We start from the raw sequence: 19,117 nt of genomic DNA on the forward strand, positions 1-19,117 counted from the left end.
TCTCTACTGTGTAAGTGAGGTTCTTTCTTTCTTTTTTTTTTTTTTTTTTTTTGAGACAGAGTCTTGCTATGTTGGCCAGGCTGGAGTGCAGTGATGTGATCATGGCTCACTGCTCACTGTCACCTCCATCTCTCAGCTTCAAGCGATCCTCCTGCCTCAGTTTTCTGAGTACTTGAAACTACCGGCACATACCACCCCACCCAGTTAATATTTTTTTTCTTTTTTCTTTTTTGATACAAGGTCTTTTTATGTTGCCCAGGCTGGTCTCAAACTGCTGGACTCAGATGATCCTCCTGCCTCAGTCTCTCAAAGTACTGGCTGCACTGGGCAAAATGAGTTCTTTCCTGTAGTCAAAGGTAATTTTAAAAACTGAAGACTTGCCCACATTGTTTACAGTCATAGGGTTTTTCTTTAGTGTGAGTCCTTTCATGTCTTCCAAGGGAACTGCACCACCCAAAGGTCCTACCACATCTTTCACATTCATAGGATTTTTCTCCAGTATGAGTTTTTTCATGTCTTCAAAAGGAACTGAGATAATTAAAGGTTCTGCCCCATGTATTACATTCATAGGGTTTCTCTCCAATATGAGTTCTTTCATGTGCTCGAAGGGACGTGGGACATCTAAAGACTTCACCACATTTTTTACGTTCATGAAGGTTTCCTGCACTATGTGTTTTTTTGTGTCTTCAAAGGAAACTGGAACAATTGCATCTTTTCCGACATTCCTTACATTCATGAGATTTCTCGAGAACATGAGCTCTGATTTCATATGTCCAAAGGTAAGTTGAAGAAATGAATGCTTTACCACAGTGTTTGCACTGGTAAGGGTTTTCTCCAGTGTAAGTTCTAACATGTATTTGAAAGGAACTAGGGCCAGGCGCATTGGCTCACACCTTTTAATCCCAGCATTTTGGGAGGCTAAGGCAGGTGGATCACCTGAGGTCAGGAGTTCAAGACCAGCCTGGCCTGGTTTCACCTGGTGAAACCCCATCTCTATTAAAAATGCAAAAATTAGCCAGATGTGGTGGTGCATGCCTGTAATCCCAGCTACTCGGGAGGCTGAGACAGGATAATTGCTTGAACCCAGGAGGCAGAGGTTACAGTGAGCTGAGATCACGCCACTGCACTCCAACTTGGGTGACAGAGTGAGGCTCCACCTCAAAAAATAAATTTAATTTAATTAAAAATTAAAATGAAAGGAACTGGGACAATCATCAAATGTTTTTCCACAGTTTACATTCACAGCATTTTTCTCCAGTGTGAATGTTTTCATGTATTTGAAAGTAAATGAAAACAGTGAAGGCTTTCACAATTTCTCTACATTTATAGAACCTCTTTCCAGTGTGAGTTCATTGTGAAATAAATAGGGAAATTAAGGGCTTTGCCTCATAGCTTGCATTTATAACATCCCTTTCTAGTGCATATTACCATGAGTCTTGGACCACTTCTGGGAGAAATAGAGGCTCTCCCACATTGTTTATGTTTATGGGGCTTTTCTCCATATTCCCCACCACACTCATATTGTTTGTGTCCAGAGTGAGCTCATGTGCCTATGAAGGAATGAATGATGTACAAAGACTTTTCCACACACACTGCCTTTGCACGGTTTTACTCCAGTACGAATTTTCTTGTTCAGATGACAATCTGCTTTCTGGCTGCGGGTTTCTCCACATTGACTCCTTCTTTACATCTGCAGAGTCTCTCCACCATATTATTTCTTAGCTTTCTCCCAGGATTTTGGGACAGATTTTCAATGTCCTGGTCTTTCCATTTGATTCCTACAGACACCAGATTCCTGAAGGCTTCCAGCATTGCATTTCTGTAGAGATTCTTCCAGGAAGGTCCCAGCAAAGCCCACTCCTCCTGGGTGAAGTTCACAGCCACATTCTGAAAGCCTACTGAGTCCATTTCCAGCTTTCTGGTGCCCTGGCATCCTCTCTACGATTCAGGCAGCCACAGCAGGTCCCATGCAACAGAAGCTGCAGTATCAGGACTACCAGTGGCCTCCCAGAGGAATTGAAATCCCCTAATCTTATTTATAATCTTAAATGCAAAAGTCATAAATAAGTTATTAGAAAATTGAATCCTACAGTACATAATATATTATGATTAAAAAGTTCATCCAGGAATCAAATAGTCCAAATTTTAAATGAATTAATTTTTAAATGAATTTATGTAACTGTGAAACAACATTAATAAACTAAAAGAAAAATTATATAACCAACTCAAAAATGCTAAAGAAGGATTTAATAAAATTCAACATTTTATTCAAATTAAGCAAGTTAAAACTTTAGTAGCTCATAGTAGACATTTTTTAAAACTCTGCCCAGCACTCATTCACTCTTCTGTTGGGTTTTTAGGGAATCACCATGAGGTACACTGTATTTTGGGGGTCCCAATGAACCATACCTCCCATACTCACACCTTTGTGTATTTCTCTCTCACATTTACTCTGAACTTGGCCACGTGACCAGTTTGGGCCAAATTAATTTTTTAAAAACTTTTATTTTAGGTTCAGGGTTAATTGTACAGGTTTGTTTTATAGATAAACTCATGTCACAAAAGATTGTTGTACAAATTATTTCATGACCCAGGTACTAAGACTAGTACTCAATAAGTATTTTTTCTGATCCGCTCCCCCTCGCACCCTTCACCCTCAAGTAGGCGCCCACATCTGTTGTTTCCCTCGCTGTATCCATGTGTTCTCATCATTTAGCTCCTACTTAAAAATGAGAACATGTGGTTATCTGTTTCTGTTTCTGTGTTAGTTTGCTAAGGATAATGGCCTGCAGCTCCATCCATATTCCTGCAAAGGATATGATCTTGTTGTTTTTTATGGCTGCATAGTATTCCATGATGTACATGTGCCACATTTTCTTATCCAGTCTATCATTGAGGAGCATTTGTGTTGATTCCATTTCTTTGCTATTGTGAATACTGCTGCAATGAACATGCCCTTGCATGTGTCTTTATGATACAATGATTTATATTCCTTTGGGTATAGACCCAGTAATGGGATTGCTGGGTCAAATAGTAGTTCCATCTTCAGCCCTTTTAGGGATTGCCACACTGCTTTCCACAATGATTGAACGAATTTATGCTCCCAAAACAGTATGTAAGTGTTCCCTTTTCTCACAACCTTGCCAGCATCTGTCATTTTTTGACTTTTAATAACAGCCATTCTGACTGGTGTGAGATGGTACTTCGTTGTGGTTTTGATTTGTATTTCTCTAATAATCAGTGACTTTCTTTCATATGCTTGTTGGCTGCACGTATGTCTTCTTTTGAAAAGTGTTCATGCCTTTGCTCACTTTTTAATGAGGTGATTTGTTTTTTTCCTGTAAATTTGTTTAAGTTCCATGTGGATGCTGGATATTAGGGCTTTGTCAGATATAGTCTGCAAAAATTTTCTCCCATTCTGTAGGTTGTCTGTTCACTCTGTTGATAGTTTGTTTTGCTGTGCAGAAGATCTTTAGTTTAATTAGATCCCATTTGTCAATTTTTGCTTTTCTTGCATTGCTTTTGGTGTCTTCATCATGAAATATTTACCCTTTCCTATGTCCAGAATGGTATTGCCTAGGTTGTCTTCCAGGGTTTTTATAGTTTGGGGTTTTACATTTAAGTCTTTTATCCATCTTGAGTTGATGTTTGTATGTGGTGTAAAGAAGGGGGCTGGTTTCAATCTTCTGCATATGGATAGCCAGTTATCCCAGCACCATTTATTGAATAGGGAGTTCTTTCCCTATCGCTTATTTTGTCAGCTTTGTTGAAGATCAGATGGTTGTATGTGTTTGGTCTTATTCCTGGGCTCTCTATTCTGTTCCATTGGTCTATGTGTCTGTTTTTGTACCAGAACCATGCTGTTCTGGTTAATGTAGCCCTGTAGTATAGTTTGAAGTCAGGTAGCATGATGCCTGCTGCTTTGTTCTTTTGCTTAGGATTGACTTGGCTATTTGGGCTCTTTTTTGGTTCCATATGAATTTTAAAATCATTTTTTCCAGTTCTGTGAAAAATGTCATTAGTAATTTGATAGGAACAGCAGGCAGTATGATCATTTCAACAATATTGATTCTTCCTAACCATAAGCATGAAATGTTTTTCCATTTGTATCATCTCTGATTTCTTGGAGTAGTGTTTCGTACTTCTCATTGTAGAGATCTTTCACCTTCCTGGTTAGCTACATTCCTGGTATTTTCTTCTTTTTGTGGTAACTGCGAATGGGATTGGGTTCCTGCTTAGGCTCTTGGCTTGGCTGTTGTTGGTGTATGGGAATGCCAGTGATTTTTGTACATTAATTTTGTATTCTGAAATTTTGTTGAAGTTGCTTAAAAGCTCAAGGAGCTTTTGGTAAGACTATGGGGTTTTCTAGATATAGAATCATGTAGCCTGCAAAGAGGGATAGTTTCACTTCCCTCTCTTTCTTTTTGGATGCCCTTTATTTCTTTCTCCCGTCTGTTTGCTCTAGCCAGGACTTCTAACACTATGTTGAATAGGAGTGATAAAAGAGGGCATCCTTGCCTTGTGCCAGTTTTCAAGGGGAATGCTTCCAGTTTTTGCCCACTAAATATGATTTTGGCTGTAGGTTTGTCATAGATGGCTCTTATTATTTTGAGGTATGTTCCTTCAATACCTAGTTTGTTGAGAGTTTTTAACATGAAGGGATGTTGAATTTTGTCCAAAGCCTTTCCTGCATCTATTAATATAATCATGTGGTTTTCATCTTTAGTTCTGTTTATGTGATGAATCATGTTTATTGATTTGCATATGTTGAACCAGCCTTGCATACCAGGGATAAATCCTACTTGATCATGGTAGATTAACTTTCTGGTGTGCTGCTGGATTCTATTTGTTAGTATTTTGTTGAGAATTTTTGTATCAATGTTCATCAAGGATATTGGCCTGAGGTTTGTTTTTTGTTGTGCCAGGTTTTGGTATCAGGATGATGCTGGTTCATAGAATGAGTTGAGGAGGAGTCCCTTCTCCTCATAAATTGATATTATTAAATGTTGCAAAGCAGAGGCTTCATAAGCATTTGCATATTGGTGATTGTTCTTTAAGAATGTCCATTCTTGGAACCTAGCTGACATATTCTGAGGAAGTCCAAGCAGTCACATGGGAGAGATCCACATCAAAGAAAAATGACGGTTTCAGCTGACAGCCCCATTTAAGACCCAGGTAGAGACCAACTGTCAGCCATGGGAGTGAAGCAGTTCTGGACCTTCCAACCACCAAGTCTAGCTCTCCAGCCAATACCATGTGACACAGAAGATCTTCCCACCCCCTGTCAATCTACAAATCATGAACAACAACAAATGATTGTTTTAAGCCACAAAATGTGGTGGTAGTTTGTTATAACATGGCAGAGAACTGAAACACTTTCAACGTAAACATTGTCAGTCCCATAGTTCAGGTTGGGTCAGTGGTATTCCAGCCAATTAAAAGAAGAGTTGGCAAACATTTTCTATAGCGAACACAAGATAGTAAATAGTTTAAGCTTTTTGATCTCTGTTCCATATGATCTCTGTTCAACTACTCAGCTCTGCCATTATAGCACAAAAGAAGCTATAGACAAAATACAATTGAATTCTACGGTGCTTTTCAATAAAACTTTATTTACAAAAACAGGTAGCAAACTGGATTTGACCAAGGGGCTATAGCTACCAACCCTTCATTAAGTGTATCACATTACTTGGCTGTAGGGTTTGGTTTATACAAACCCACTGTGGAAGTGAGAGGAAGAACAGAATCCTGTGTGAGTTATAGATTGTGGTATAAGCCAATAATAGTGTCATTAGCTAGGAAAGTAATGATGAAAACAGAGTAGACTTGGAGGAAGGGCTCAGAATTAAGAGTATGATTTTGGCTTCATTAAAGTTGAGATGTCTCTGAGATATCCAAATGGATATAGGAGTATGTATTTGAATACTCTAGAAAGAAGTTTGGCAAACATAAATGTAGAAGTTGTCAGCAAATAAATTGTACTTGAAGCCATCGAACTGGGTAGAAAAGAGGGCTGAGGACTAAGCTCAAGCTCACCAGGAGTTTCCACATACAGAGACAAAAATGAGGAAGAGAAGTAAGTGATATAGTTTGCATGTCTGTCCCCTCCAAATCTCATGCTGAAATGTAATCCCCAATGTTGGGGGTGGGGTCTGGTGGGGGGTGATTGGGTCATAGGATGGATCCTTCATGAGTGGCTTAGCACCATCCCCTTGGTGATGAGTGGGTTCTCACTCAGTTCGCACAAGATCTGGTTGTTTAAAAGAGTCTAGGACCTCATTCTTCTCTCTCTCTTACTCCCTCTCTTGCTCCTACTCTTGCCATGTGATGCGCCTATTCCCGCTTTGCCTTTCACCATGAGTAAATGCTTCCTGAGGCCTCCCCAGAAGCAGAGCAGATGCCGGCACCATGCCTGCACAGCCTGCAGAACCATGAGCATATTAAACCTCTTTTCTTTATAAATCACCCAGGATCTGGTATTTCTTCATAGCAGCACAAGAACAGACGAACACAGCAAGTAAAGAAAACTAAAAAGGAGTGGCCAATGAAGAAGGAATAAGGTCAAAATAGCATGATGCCCCAGATGCCAAGCAGAGAAAGGGATTGAAGGAAAGATGGTCAAGTGGATAATAATAGTTAATGCTCTGAGATGAGGACAGTGAATTACCAAGTGGACTTGGCACAATCGAGGTCTCTAATAACTTCAGCTTGAGGAGTTTTAGTGGTGTGGGGTGGGTACAGGGAACAAAAGCACGTGTGGCATAAGAGTGGCATAAATTGACATAAGAGTAATGATGGGCTAGGGAGTAGAAACAAGGAGTATAGGCATGTTTTTTCAGGGAGCCACAAGAGGTGTTTTGTTTAAGTGTGATGTTGTGCCAAGTGTTGCTAGGACTCTGGAATCCATATGGTCATACAATTTGGAAGGAAAATAAAGAATTGTAGAAAATGGAAGAATTATTTTTAATAATTTTCCTAGAACCAGCAGCAGAAGTTTCCTATTAGTATGTAGGAAGGAAAGTATTCAAATGAAATTCCAGAACTCTCACTAATATCTACCAGAAATCCAGAACAACATCATTTTTAATAACAAAATAGAAACATTAAAATTAGGATCACATCAAGAATGTCGAGAAACACTGCTGTTATTCCACATTGTATTAGAGCCCTAGCCGATGCAGTAGATGCAAAAAATAAGATAAGACATAATATTTGAAAGAGAGACTTTCATTATTTATATGCTGTAAAATCAGTGGTATGATGATATATGATAAACAACTGGTTCTGAGTGTAGTTCCCAGTATGAATGTTGGTTGCTGGTTTTATTTATATATGAACAACTTAAAATTAAAATGGAACAACTTAAAATTAAAGTGAAACAACTTGCCTGAACTTGACTTGTTGGTCAATGATATGAGCAACTTCTTGGTTAAATTGAAAAATAGTTTTCAAATACTTCAAGAGTATTTATTTCCTCAATTTTTTGTGTTTTTCACAATGTAACGACTACAGGTATGACACATTCACAAGTTTAATCTCTGTCTTGTCTGTTTTGTGTCATCCTAACAAAATATCTGAGACTGGGTAATTTATAAAGAAAAGAGGTTTGGCCAGGTGTGGTGACCCACACCTATAGTCTCAGCACTTTGAGAGGCCAAGGCAGGTGGATTGTCTGAGCCTCAGAGTTCAAGACCAGCCTGGGCAACATATTGAAACCCTGTCTCTACAAAAGAAAACTACAAAAAATTAGCTGGATGTGGTGGCACACACCTGCAATTCCAGCTACTTGGGAGGCTGAGGTGGGAGGATCACTTGAGCCCAGGAGGTGGAGGTTGCAGTGAGCCAAGATCATTCCACTGCACTCCAGCCTGGGGAACAGAAGAAAGGAAAGGAAAGGAAAGGAAAAGGAAAAGGAAAAGGAAAAGGAAAGGAAAGGAAAGGAAAGGAAAGGAAAGGGAGAAAGAAAGAGGAAGGAATGAAGAAAGGAAGGAAGGAGAAAGAAAGAGAAAAGAAGAAAGAAAGAGAAAGAAAGGAAAGAAAGAAAAAGAAAGAAAGAAAGAAAGAAAGAAAGAAAGAAAGAAAGAAAGAAAGAAAGAAAGAAAGAAAGAAAGAAAGAAAGGAAGGAAGGAAGGAAGGAAGGAAGAGAAAGGAGAAAAGAGGTTTATTTAGCTCACACAGTTCTGCAGGCTGGGAAGTTCAAGGGCATGGCCCTGGTTTCTGGCAAGGGCTTTTGTACTGCATCATAACGTGGTAGAGAACGTCAAAGGGGAAGTGGACATGCGTGAAGACAGACAAAAATCTGAAAGACATCCTGGCTTTATAACAACCCACTCTCTTGGGAACTACTCTGTTCCCTCGAGAACTAATCCAGTCTCATTGGAGTGAGGACTCATTCAATACTGTGAGAATGGCACCAAAACATTAAGAGGGACCCATCCCCTGACCCCCAGCACCACCACATTGCGGATTAAATTTCACCATGAGTTTTGATGGGAACAAACACAAACCATGCCCAAACCATAGAAATTTCCATTATTAACATTTTCTCCATTACATTATTAAGTCTAGACAGTTAACAAAACAATAAATCAAGACCTAAATGGTAACATTTGCTGGTTTCTATAGTGTAAATACAGTACTCCTGTGACGGTTGCTTTCAACCTACCAGAGGGACATCACTGAATGTGGAGTTGGAAGAGACACAATAGCATACTGTCATAAAGAATTTCCATTATATAGAAACAGAAGAAATAAATAACCTCAAGAGCATAGATAATAGTAAAATGTAAGAAAACAATTAGGACATGATGAGTTTTGAGCATTTATTACCTTAGTCTTTTATATAATCTATTTAATTGTAAGTTTACATAATTTAACTCTTTTTTTACATTTTTTGTTTATTTTAAATTATTATTGGCACTCTAATGTATTTTTTAGTTTATTTACATAATTTAATTCTTAATAATGGCTGTGTTTAACAACCACCTCACAAAATTTCTGAAAACTTAATAATCAAGTCTCATAAACTGGCATAAGCCAGCTCTATGGCATCACATAATTGTGTATCCAGAAAATCAAAAAGAATCAAGAGAAAAACTAAAGAACCAAAAGAACATTCAACTAAGTTGATTGGATACAACATAATTATAAAACATAGAGTTAAAAAAATCAATTCAACATCATCAAGTTTCTTTCTTGTAACAAGAACAAGAAAATCATTAAGAAAAATCCTAATACATAAAGCATAAGGCAGATATTAAAATAAATATAAAATTTTATTGATTCACATTTTAAAGATATAAATAAATGAAGAGATATAGCATGTTCCTGCATAGGAGTAATATTGCAAACATGTAAATTCTCCCTCAAAGTAATCTATATGGTCAATGCAATCTCAATCAAAATTCTAACAGAATTTAATTTGGACATTGGTAAACTGATTCTGAAGTTTGTTGGAAGAGACCATTCCTATGAATAAATCTGTGAAAAGGTTTGATCTCCTAGATATAGGAACATTCTATAAAACATTGGTAATTAAAATAGTGAGATTCTGGTGCAGGAATAATCAAGTATACTGATGAGACAGAGGAAGAGTTCAAAATGCTTCATTTGTTACAGAAATGTTATACTGCATGTGAAAAGAGCCAATTCACATCATTTGGAAAAGCAGGGAGTGCTCAAAAAATGATGTTAGGAGAATTGGTTTTCATATGGAATAAGCAATCCAATGACCATCACTCACTGAAAATCCAACTATGTACATATCTGATGTGTGTTCTTTTCTCTACCCACCCTATAATTTAATAGAAATTTTAAAACTTCTGCTATTTCACACCAAACAAACAAACAAACAAACAAAACTCAGGTACCTAAAAGAAGTAAACATTAAAGAAAGAAATGACTTTAAGAAAACACAGGAAGTTATTTTTGTAATTTTGGCATGGTGAAAGATTTCACCACGATGAAAATCTGGAAGCAGTTAAGAAAAATAATGGGCAGATTCTTTCTTTTTTTTTTTTTTTTTTTTTTTTTTTGAGACGGAGTCTCACTCTGTTGCCAGGCTGGAGTGCAGTGGCACAATCTCGGCTCACTGCAACCTCCACCTCCTGGGTTCAAGCAATTCTCGTGCCTCAGCTTCCCGAGTAGCTGGGAGTACAGGTGCATGTCACCATGCCCTGCTAATTTTTGTATTTTTAGTAGAGACGGGGTTTCACCAAGTTGGCCAGGATGGTCTCAATTTCTTGACCTCGTGATCGGCCCGCCTTAGCCTCCCAAAATGCTGAGATTACAGGCGTGAGCCACCACACCCGGCCAATGGGCAGATTACAACCTTTGTATGGCAAGAGGCTCCATAATTCAAGGTAAAAAACAAGTTACAGATGCGGAAGAAATATTTGCTATAAATATAGCAGTCAAAAAATATGGATTAATAAAATATCAAGAGCTCTTATAAATCAATAAGAAAAAGATAATCAACCCAATTAAAAGAAAAATCTAAGTCATCTCTGTCCAGTAGAAATATCATGTGAGCTACATATGTAATTTTAAATTTTTTATTAGTCACATTAAAATTATTTAAAGCAGTATCTCTTATTATATTGATATGTAATCAATATAAGAATATTAATGACATATTAAGATAACCAATATAAAAATATTAGTGAGATCTTTTGTTTAAACCAAGTCTTTGAAATTTCTGTGTATCTTACACTGACAGCACAACCCAATTTAGGCTGTCCACCTTTCAAGTGCTCAGTGTCCACATTTGGCTGGTGATTATCAAATTAGACAGCACAGGTCTAAGCAATTCACAAAATAAATATGAGTGGCCAGTAGACTAAACTATTTCCTCATTAAGGAAACGCAAATGAAAGAAACAAGATGCCACATTTCACCCACCACATTGACCAACACTGAAAAACTGAAAATTATTTGAAACTTGTCTTAGCTACAAAGAAGTTTGTTATAGGATTGCTTGTAATAGCAAAAAGAAGCCTAGGCAACATGGTAAGATCTCACCTCTACAAAAAATTTAGAAACTAGGCAGATGTGGCGGCATACAACTGTAGTCCCAAGCTACTTGGGAGGCTGAGGGAGGAGGATCGCCTGAGCCCAGGAGATGAAGGTTGCAGTAAGTCGTGATTGTGTCACTTCACTCCAGCCTAGGTGATAGAGTGACACCTTGTCTCAAAAAATATAAAATAAAATAAACAGCAAAAAGGAAAGAAGAAAATGAAGAAAAAGGGGAGGAAGGGGAAGAAATAGCTCAAGTAGCGGATTGAGTTAGGCAGGTTAGAGTGCACTCCTGCAATGGAACCTACTTGGTGATTTTAATACATTATTTGAACTATGGATACTGACATAAAAATCTCTCTTAAAAAAAACAGTAGAAAAACCAACTTGCGGGACATTTTATGTAATATGATTAATATAACATACAACATTTTTATGTTCATATATACATAGATTCCTAAATGCATGGAAAGGTGATCTGAAAGGCTGTAAACCAAAGTATTAATAGTTCTCTAGGGTGGCAGGGGGTATGGTGGATGGGCCTGTTGACAGTGGGAGTGGGAGCTTTCATTTTACAGTGTATAAATTTTTGCATTAGCACATGTCACATTTGCAGTTGGAAGAAGTTTTAAATATGGGAGGCTCAATAAGCCACAGTTGAGAATTCAGAGTTCTCTGGCATCCATGTTTTATGGAACCAGCCCCCTCAGTTGTTCCATTTCTGAGAAACATGCTGAGGCCATCCTAGGAAAGGATCACTTAGAATCCCTTTTTTTTTTTTTTTTTTTTTTTTTTTTTTGAGACAGAGTCTTGCTCTGTCACCCAGGCTGGAGTGCAATGGTGCTACCTCGGCTCACTGCAAGCTCCGGCTCCTGGGTTCACGCCATTCTCCTGCCTTCTCCTGCCTCAGCCTCCCGAGTAGCTGGGACTACAGACGCCCGCCACCATGCTCGGCTAATTTTTTGTATTTTTAGTAGAGACAGCATTTCACCATGTTAGCCAGGATGGTCTTGATCTCCTGACCTCATGATCCGCCCACCTCGGCCTCCCAAAGTGCCGGGATTACAGGTGTGAGCCACTGCGCCTGGCCTAGAATTCCTATTTTTGACAATTCTTGCAAATGAGGGCCAATAATTATTAATGATAATTCCAATTAAGCAGCTCAGCATTGAAGGTATTTCATGCAAACTAAATTTTCTATGTTATTCAACTACCTTTTTCTGAACCGTATATATAGGCACTGATAGAATATTAAGATTTAAAAAATAGAAGTACTCATCCTACCTTGTGTATTGTTTTATGGAACAGAAAAGTGAACTACTTTGGTTTTCTTATCAGCAGAGTGGTACTGAAGTATACATTTTTCAACAATCCCAATTGTTAAGAAAAGGTAAGATTGAGTTGGCATGTGCTTTTGTCCTTCACTCTTCACCGTTTCTTTGATCCTGGAATAAAGACATATCTCCGAAGACAGGACAGAAGCCACATCTAAAGATAGTACTGAAACCCCCAAAATATCACCAGACAACCTATAACAAAACAAAGCTACATGTATCAGAACTCATTGCAGGAAAAGAGAGAAAACACCACCTCAACAGTCTCCATAGTATCTCCAAAGGGGAAGGTCAGAGAAGAACATAGGATTTTGAGTTTAGACTCAAGTGGTTTAAGGTGGATCTTTAGAGACAGGGAACCAGTTGGGATCAGGCCAAGTTCAGGACATAATAGCTTAGAAGAGGTGCACATAGCAAGGTGAGGGTCTTGAAGTAAGTCTTGGGAAGCAAACCGTTGTTTTAAGTGAGTTGTTTGCCCAGGTGAATAGACTGCTGCTTCAAATATAGCAATGTGCAGAAATTTCCTGAAGCAAACAGTGAAGTTACCTACTGGTTACAGTCTTTTCCTGGGGCAACAACTAAGCCGTGCTGAACTGGGCATTTCCCAGAACCAACAACTAAGCCATGCTGAATTGGGCATTTCCCAGAACCAACAACTAAGCCATGCTGAATTGGGTATTTACATACTCAGTCTTTAGCCTTAAATTCTGTCTCTTTCTCTCTCCCCTTTTTTTTTAATTCCAGAAGTTGACACAGGTGTTCTCAGCTCTTAATCCTAATAGTTATACTGTTGATGTAGCTGGTTGCAGTTTTTAAGAGTAAGCAAGAGACTAGACAGACTCTGAGTCCATTAAAACTTCTTTAACAGCTCAACAGGGTGGGCATGGTGGCTCACGCCTGTAATCCCAACAGTTTGGGAGGCTGAGGCAGGTGGATCACTTGAGGTCAGGAGTTCAAGACCTGAACTGGCCAATGTGGTGAAACCCCATCTCTACTTAAAAAAATACAAAAATTAGCTGGGGGTGGTGGTGCATACCTGTAGTCCCAGCTACACTGGAGGCTGAGGCAGGAGAATCGCTTGAACCTGGCAGGCAGAGGTTGCAGTGAGCCGACATCATGCCACTGCACTCTAGCCTGGACGACAGAGAAAGACTTGGTCTCAAAATAAATAAATAAAAATAACAAAAATAAATAAAAAAATTTTAAAGACCCAGCTCAACAAGCTCGGAACTGCTCACCTCCAGATTTCTTGTTAAGTGAGGGGGAAAAAAATTGATTAAGCCTATGTAACTAGGTTTGTGTTACAGGCAGCAAAATTCAATTCAATCAATAGACCTTGAGAAGGAAGAAATATCACATGTTAAGGAGCCCCAGGCTCTTAAAGGATTTTTCTGGAGAAAGAGAAGTGAACGTTGGCCAAAGCTGAAAGACATCCTAAACCATGCTAAGAAGATTAGGTTTTCTCTGGGGTGCAATGGAAAACCTCTTAAGAATTAGCCGAAAAAATTACATGATCAGATTTGCATTTTCCAAAACCCTATGGGCATTTTGGAAAATAGATTAGAGAAAGGCAAAATTAGCATCAAGAAGACCCTGAAGAAGGATGCTGCAACAACCTAAAATTAATGCTAAGAATCTGAACCATGAGGATCGCTCTAAGGAGTCATTCGTTCATTCCTCCTTTCCGTAAACATTTCTTAAATGCCTATTACTTGCTAGGCACTGTGCTCAGCACTGGAGATTCAATAGTAAACAGCCCAAACAGCCCCTGCGGGTTTACAGTGGAACACATGTTGAGTTCCTACTGTACACCAAAGGCTTTATGTTCATTATGTCAATTATCTTCTAACTGTGTATGTGTATGTGTAGCAGGGTACTATTATCATTTCTCTTTACAGATGAAAAACTTGAAGCGGGGTACGGTGGAAAAGCTGAACACAGTGGTTTGCACCTGTGGTCCCAGCTACACAGGCGGCTGAGGCAGGAGGACTGCGTGAGCCCAGGAGTTTGAATCCAGCCTGGGCACCACAGTGAGACCCTGTCTCTTGAAAAAAAGAAAAGAAAGAAATAGAAAAATCTGAGGACATTAGAGAAGTATATGAATTAGAGAGGTATTAAGGAGGCTGACCAATTTTATTTCTTCTAACAGCATGTTGCTCTGTGATCATGCAGGCTTTTTATTCTCCGTCTTTCCATGTGATGCTTTATGTCGTATTGTTAATCTGTTAGCCTCCTCTGGGAAACATCTTTCTTTCTTTTTCTTTTTCTTTCTTTTTTTTTTGACAGGGTCTCCCTCTCTCACCCAGGCTGGAGCACAGTGGTGCCATCACAGCTCACTGAAGCCTTAACCTCCTGGCTTCAGGTGGTCCTCCTGCCTCAGCCTCCCCAGTAGCTGGACCACAGGTATGTCCCACCATGCCTGGCTAATTTTTTAAAAATATATATTTGTAGAGATGGGGTCTCCCTATGTTGCCCAGACTAGTCTTGAACTCCTGGATTCAAGTGATCCTCTCACCTCAGCCTCCCAAAGTGCTAGGGTTACAGGCATGAGCCACTGGATCCTCTCACCTCAGCCTCCCAAAGTGCTAGGGTTACAGGCATGAGCCACTGCAGCTGGCCCATTTCTCCTGAATTATTGAACCACATTCCCCAGCAGGGCATCTATTCCCTCTTCTGATTACCCAATTCTCTGTTTCTTTCTTAGCCTACTCCATTCATGGTCTCCATTCTGCCATTAGACCTTGTCCTAGCAAAGCTCCTTCTATGATCCCTTCCATATCCAGAAGGCCCACCTTCTGATATTCATGTATAAGCATAGGAAAATATCTAATATAGAGTACTGTATTAGTCTGTTCTCACACTGCTAATAAAGACATACCTAAGACGGGTAATTTATAAAGGAAAGAGGTTTAATGGACTCACAGTTCCACATGGCTGGGGAGGCCTCACAATCATGGTGGAAGGCAAAGGAGGAGCAAAGTCACATCTTGCATGGTGGCAGGCAAGAGAGAGAGCATGTGCAGGGCAACTCCCCTTTAAAAAACCATCAGATCTCAAGAGACTTATTCACTATCACGAAAACAGCATGGGAAAGATCCACCTCCACGATTCAATGATCTCCCACTGGGTCCCTCCCATGACACATGGGAATTATGGGAGCTACAAGTTAAGAAGAGATTTGGATGGGGACACAGCTAAGCCATATCAAGTACAAAAGGGAATGAAATGTACTTAGCTTTTTGCCTCTCACACATGACTTACCTGGTGAGGCTTATTATGCATCAGGCACACCTGCCTACCTTCTGTTCCCTGAACCCTCCCCAGTCCTTCCCATCCTAGGGTCTTCAGCCTTGCTGCTGCCCTCTGCCTGACTCTCTCTTCCTCCCTATTGGCACCTGCTGAGCTCCTTCTTGGTATTCAGCTTGGGTCTTAAATATTAACTCTTTGGAGAGGCCTTTCCTGACGACTCAATCCAGAATGATCCCAAATCTCTTTCTATCACAGCCTTCTGCCACGTCTGCATTTTTTTTTCATCACAGCACATATAACCATTGGATATTTCCTCGCTTATTTGTTTGTTCATTACCTCCAGTAGAAGATAAGCTGCATGTGCAGTCACGTAGCAAATGTGTGTTGAATGAATGGCAGGGCAGCCGACCTAGGCTAGAAAGCTTTACTGTGTATGCACCTCCATCAAAAGGACTTTTCCAACTAGTGATTCCTACAGCACTTTCCCTGCCAGGCATTCAGCAAGCACTGAGGAGCTTCAGTTCAAACCCCGCCCTGGGGCATACTCGCTCCAGCTTTTGTCCTCACTTACATCTTTTTCACCAAAGCAGTTCCAAAGCTTGAGCTTAGTATAATGAGATCTTCTTGCCATGAGTGAGCAGTCTAGACTTTTGCAGCCTTAAATTATTTTTGTTTGTTGTTGTTTTAAGATGGAGTCTCACTTTGTCATGCAGGCTGGAGTGCAGTGGCACAGTCTTGGTTCACTGTAGCCTCCACCTCCTGGGTTCAAGAGATTCTCCTGCCTCAGTCTCCCGAGTAGCTGGGACTGCAGGCATGAGCCACCACACCTGGCTAATTTTTTTTGTATTTTTAGTAGAGACAAGGTTTGGCCGTGTTGGCCAAGCTGGTCTCAAACTCCTAACCTCAGGTGATCCACCCACTTTGACCTCCCTAAGGGCTGGGATTACAGGAGTGAGCCATGGCAACCAGCCCAGCCTTAAATTCTTTATCTCTACAGGGATAATAAATTTTGAAATCATCACACAGAAAAGGGACAGCACATAACAGAATGGAAGCAAAACAGAGACCAAGAATTTCAAAGAATCAGGAAATCAGAGGTAGAAACAGAAAGTAGAAATGTGAGACTCCTGAGAATTCCCCAGAGATGTGAGGCAAGAACAGGGATTGGGGAACACTGGACTTCATAGTGTCAGATGGATGAGGGACTCAACCCAGTTCTGCTTTCACATTATAGGATGGAGTAATTGAATAGTAAATACTGAAATCCTTCGCAGGATGACTATGTTTATTATATATGTATATATTACATATTATATATGTATCCAGGTAGCTACCATCTATATTACTTAAATACCAATAATTGATCTATAGCCCAAGCTGGACCTCTTTTTTAAATTAAGCTGTATTTCCAACAGCCTCTTGTGAATCTCTGTATCTATTTTATCTGTATCATGAGCATTTCTCTTTTGGGATTTTTTGTCTACTCAGTATCTGAATGTTGGTCTCACTTTGGGGAAATCTTTCTTTTCATGGGTCTTTGGAGGAGATAGACTTCTACCTCCCACTTTGGAAACAAAAGAATCAGAGAGGGTGGGGAGACATCTGTTCTACCTCACAAGTAGGGTACGGGTGTGTTACCTGTGATTCTTCATAGTCACACCCATGACCATGAGAGAGTGACCCAGGAATGAAGAGTCAGCTGGGTTTCTGCTCATTTTTCAAGCGTCATTGTGAGCCTCCTCATCAATTCTGTGGGCTACTCACAACGTTCCAATCAAGCGCTTTTCTGTTTAATATAGTCAGAAATGGTTTCATTTGTGTCCAAATAAACACTCTTACTGATATCTATCTATTGCATCTGTCTCATAAATATATCTTAAACCTGTGTCCATGGGCCAGATATGGTGGCTTATGCTTGTAATCCCAAGATTTGGGGAGGCTGGGGTGCCAGGATCACTTGAATCCAGGAGTTCAAGACCAGCCTGGGAAACAGAGTGAGACTCCATCTCTACAAAAAATAAATTAGCCAGGTGCGGTGGTGTGTACCTGTAGTCCCAGCTAATCAGGAGACTGAGGCAGGAGGATTGCTTGAACCCAGGAGTTTTAGGCTGAACCACTGCATTCCAGCCTGAGCGACAGAGTGAGACCCTATCTCTTAAAAAAAAAAAAAAAAAAATGAGACTGAAAGAAACAAAAAGAACACATGTTGACTTCTGCCTATGTGCCAGACATGTTCTGGTTCTTATGCTTGTATCGTCTACCTGTTCTTTCAGAGAGATTAGACGGTTTTTTTGTTTGTTTGTTTGTTTGTTTTGAGATGGAGTCTCGCTCTGTCGCCCAGGCTGGAGTGCAGTGGCGTGATCTCGGCTCACTGCAAGCTCTGCCTCCCGGGTTCATGCCATTCTCCTGCCTCAGCCTCTGGAGTAGCTGGAACTACAGGCGCCGGCCACCACGCCCGGCTAATTTTTTGTATTTTTTTTTTTTTTAGTAGAGACGGGGTTTCACCCTGTTAGCCAGGATGGTCTCAATCTCCTGACCTCGTGATCCGCCCGCCTCGGCCTCCCAAAGTGCTGGGATTACAGGCGTGAGCCACCGCGCCCGGCTGAGATTAGAGTTTTTATTGGTTTCCAAAGTGAGTGTAGGGAAGGGCTCTCCGAAGACTCGGCCGAAGAGGAAGACAGTGGATAGTTTCTGATCATTGGCATGACTACATAACAAGGAGATGCTATTCCCTAGATTGTGTGAACTCCTTTTTTACAGTTTTTGAATGAAATGTCCCTTAGTAATCCCCTCTCTCTCTCATCAGCTGCAAAGCTATTTCCCTACTTATACTTGTGACCTCGCTACCTATCTCCTTTGGTTAAGGGTTTGTGGGGGGTGAGGGGGTTGTTTTTGTTTTTATTTTGAGACAGGGTCTTGCTCTGTCACCCAGGTTGGAGTGCAGTGGCTTGATCTCAGCTCACTGCAACCTCTGCCTCCCGGGCTCAAGCAATCTCCCTTAGCCTCCCAAGTAGCTGGGACTATACACTTGCGACATTATGCCCGGCTAATTTTTGTGTTTTTAGTAGAGTTGGGGTTTTGCCATGTTGCCGGCATTGGCCTAGACTTCCTGGGCTCAAGTGATCCTCTCGCCTTGGCCTCCCAAAATGCTGGGATTACAGGTGTGAGCCAGTGGACCCAGCAATGTTTTTTTAATTGCCCAATTCTCCATCCTGGAAGCGATCTAGTATGAAGCGAGTTAATACTTGGTGCTCTTAGGATGGGTATTTAGGGAGACGTATTATTATTACTATTATTATTTATTTATTTATTTTGAGACAGAGTCTCGCTCTGTTGCCCAGGCTGGAGTGCAGTGGTGCTATCTCGGCTCACTGCAAGCTCTGCCTCCTGGGTTCACGCCATTCTCCTGCCTCAGCCTCCCGAGTAGCTGGGACTACAGGCGCCCACCACCACGCCGGGCTAATTTTTTGTATTTTTAGTAGAGACGGGGTTTCACTGTGTTAGCCAGGATGGTCTCAATC

At 40.3% G+C, this 19,117-nt stretch overlaps 1 pseudogene; it reads right to left on the reverse strand.

The window, feature by feature from the left end:
• Window positions 1-266: 266 nt before the first annotated feature.
• LOC100447231 (zinc finger protein 101-like) lies at window positions 267-1,955 on the reverse strand (annotated as a pseudogene).
• Between the last annotated feature and the right edge of the window lie 17,162 nt (window positions 1,956-19,117).

The sequence above is a fragment of the Pongo abelii genome, chromosome 8, assembly GCF_028885655.2.
Source record: "Pongo abelii isolate AG06213 chromosome 8, NHGRI_mPonAbe1-v2.0_pri, whole genome shotgun sequence".
In the NCBI taxonomy this organism is placed as follows: domain Eukaryota; kingdom Metazoa; phylum Chordata; class Mammalia; order Primates; family Hominidae; genus Pongo; species Pongo abelii.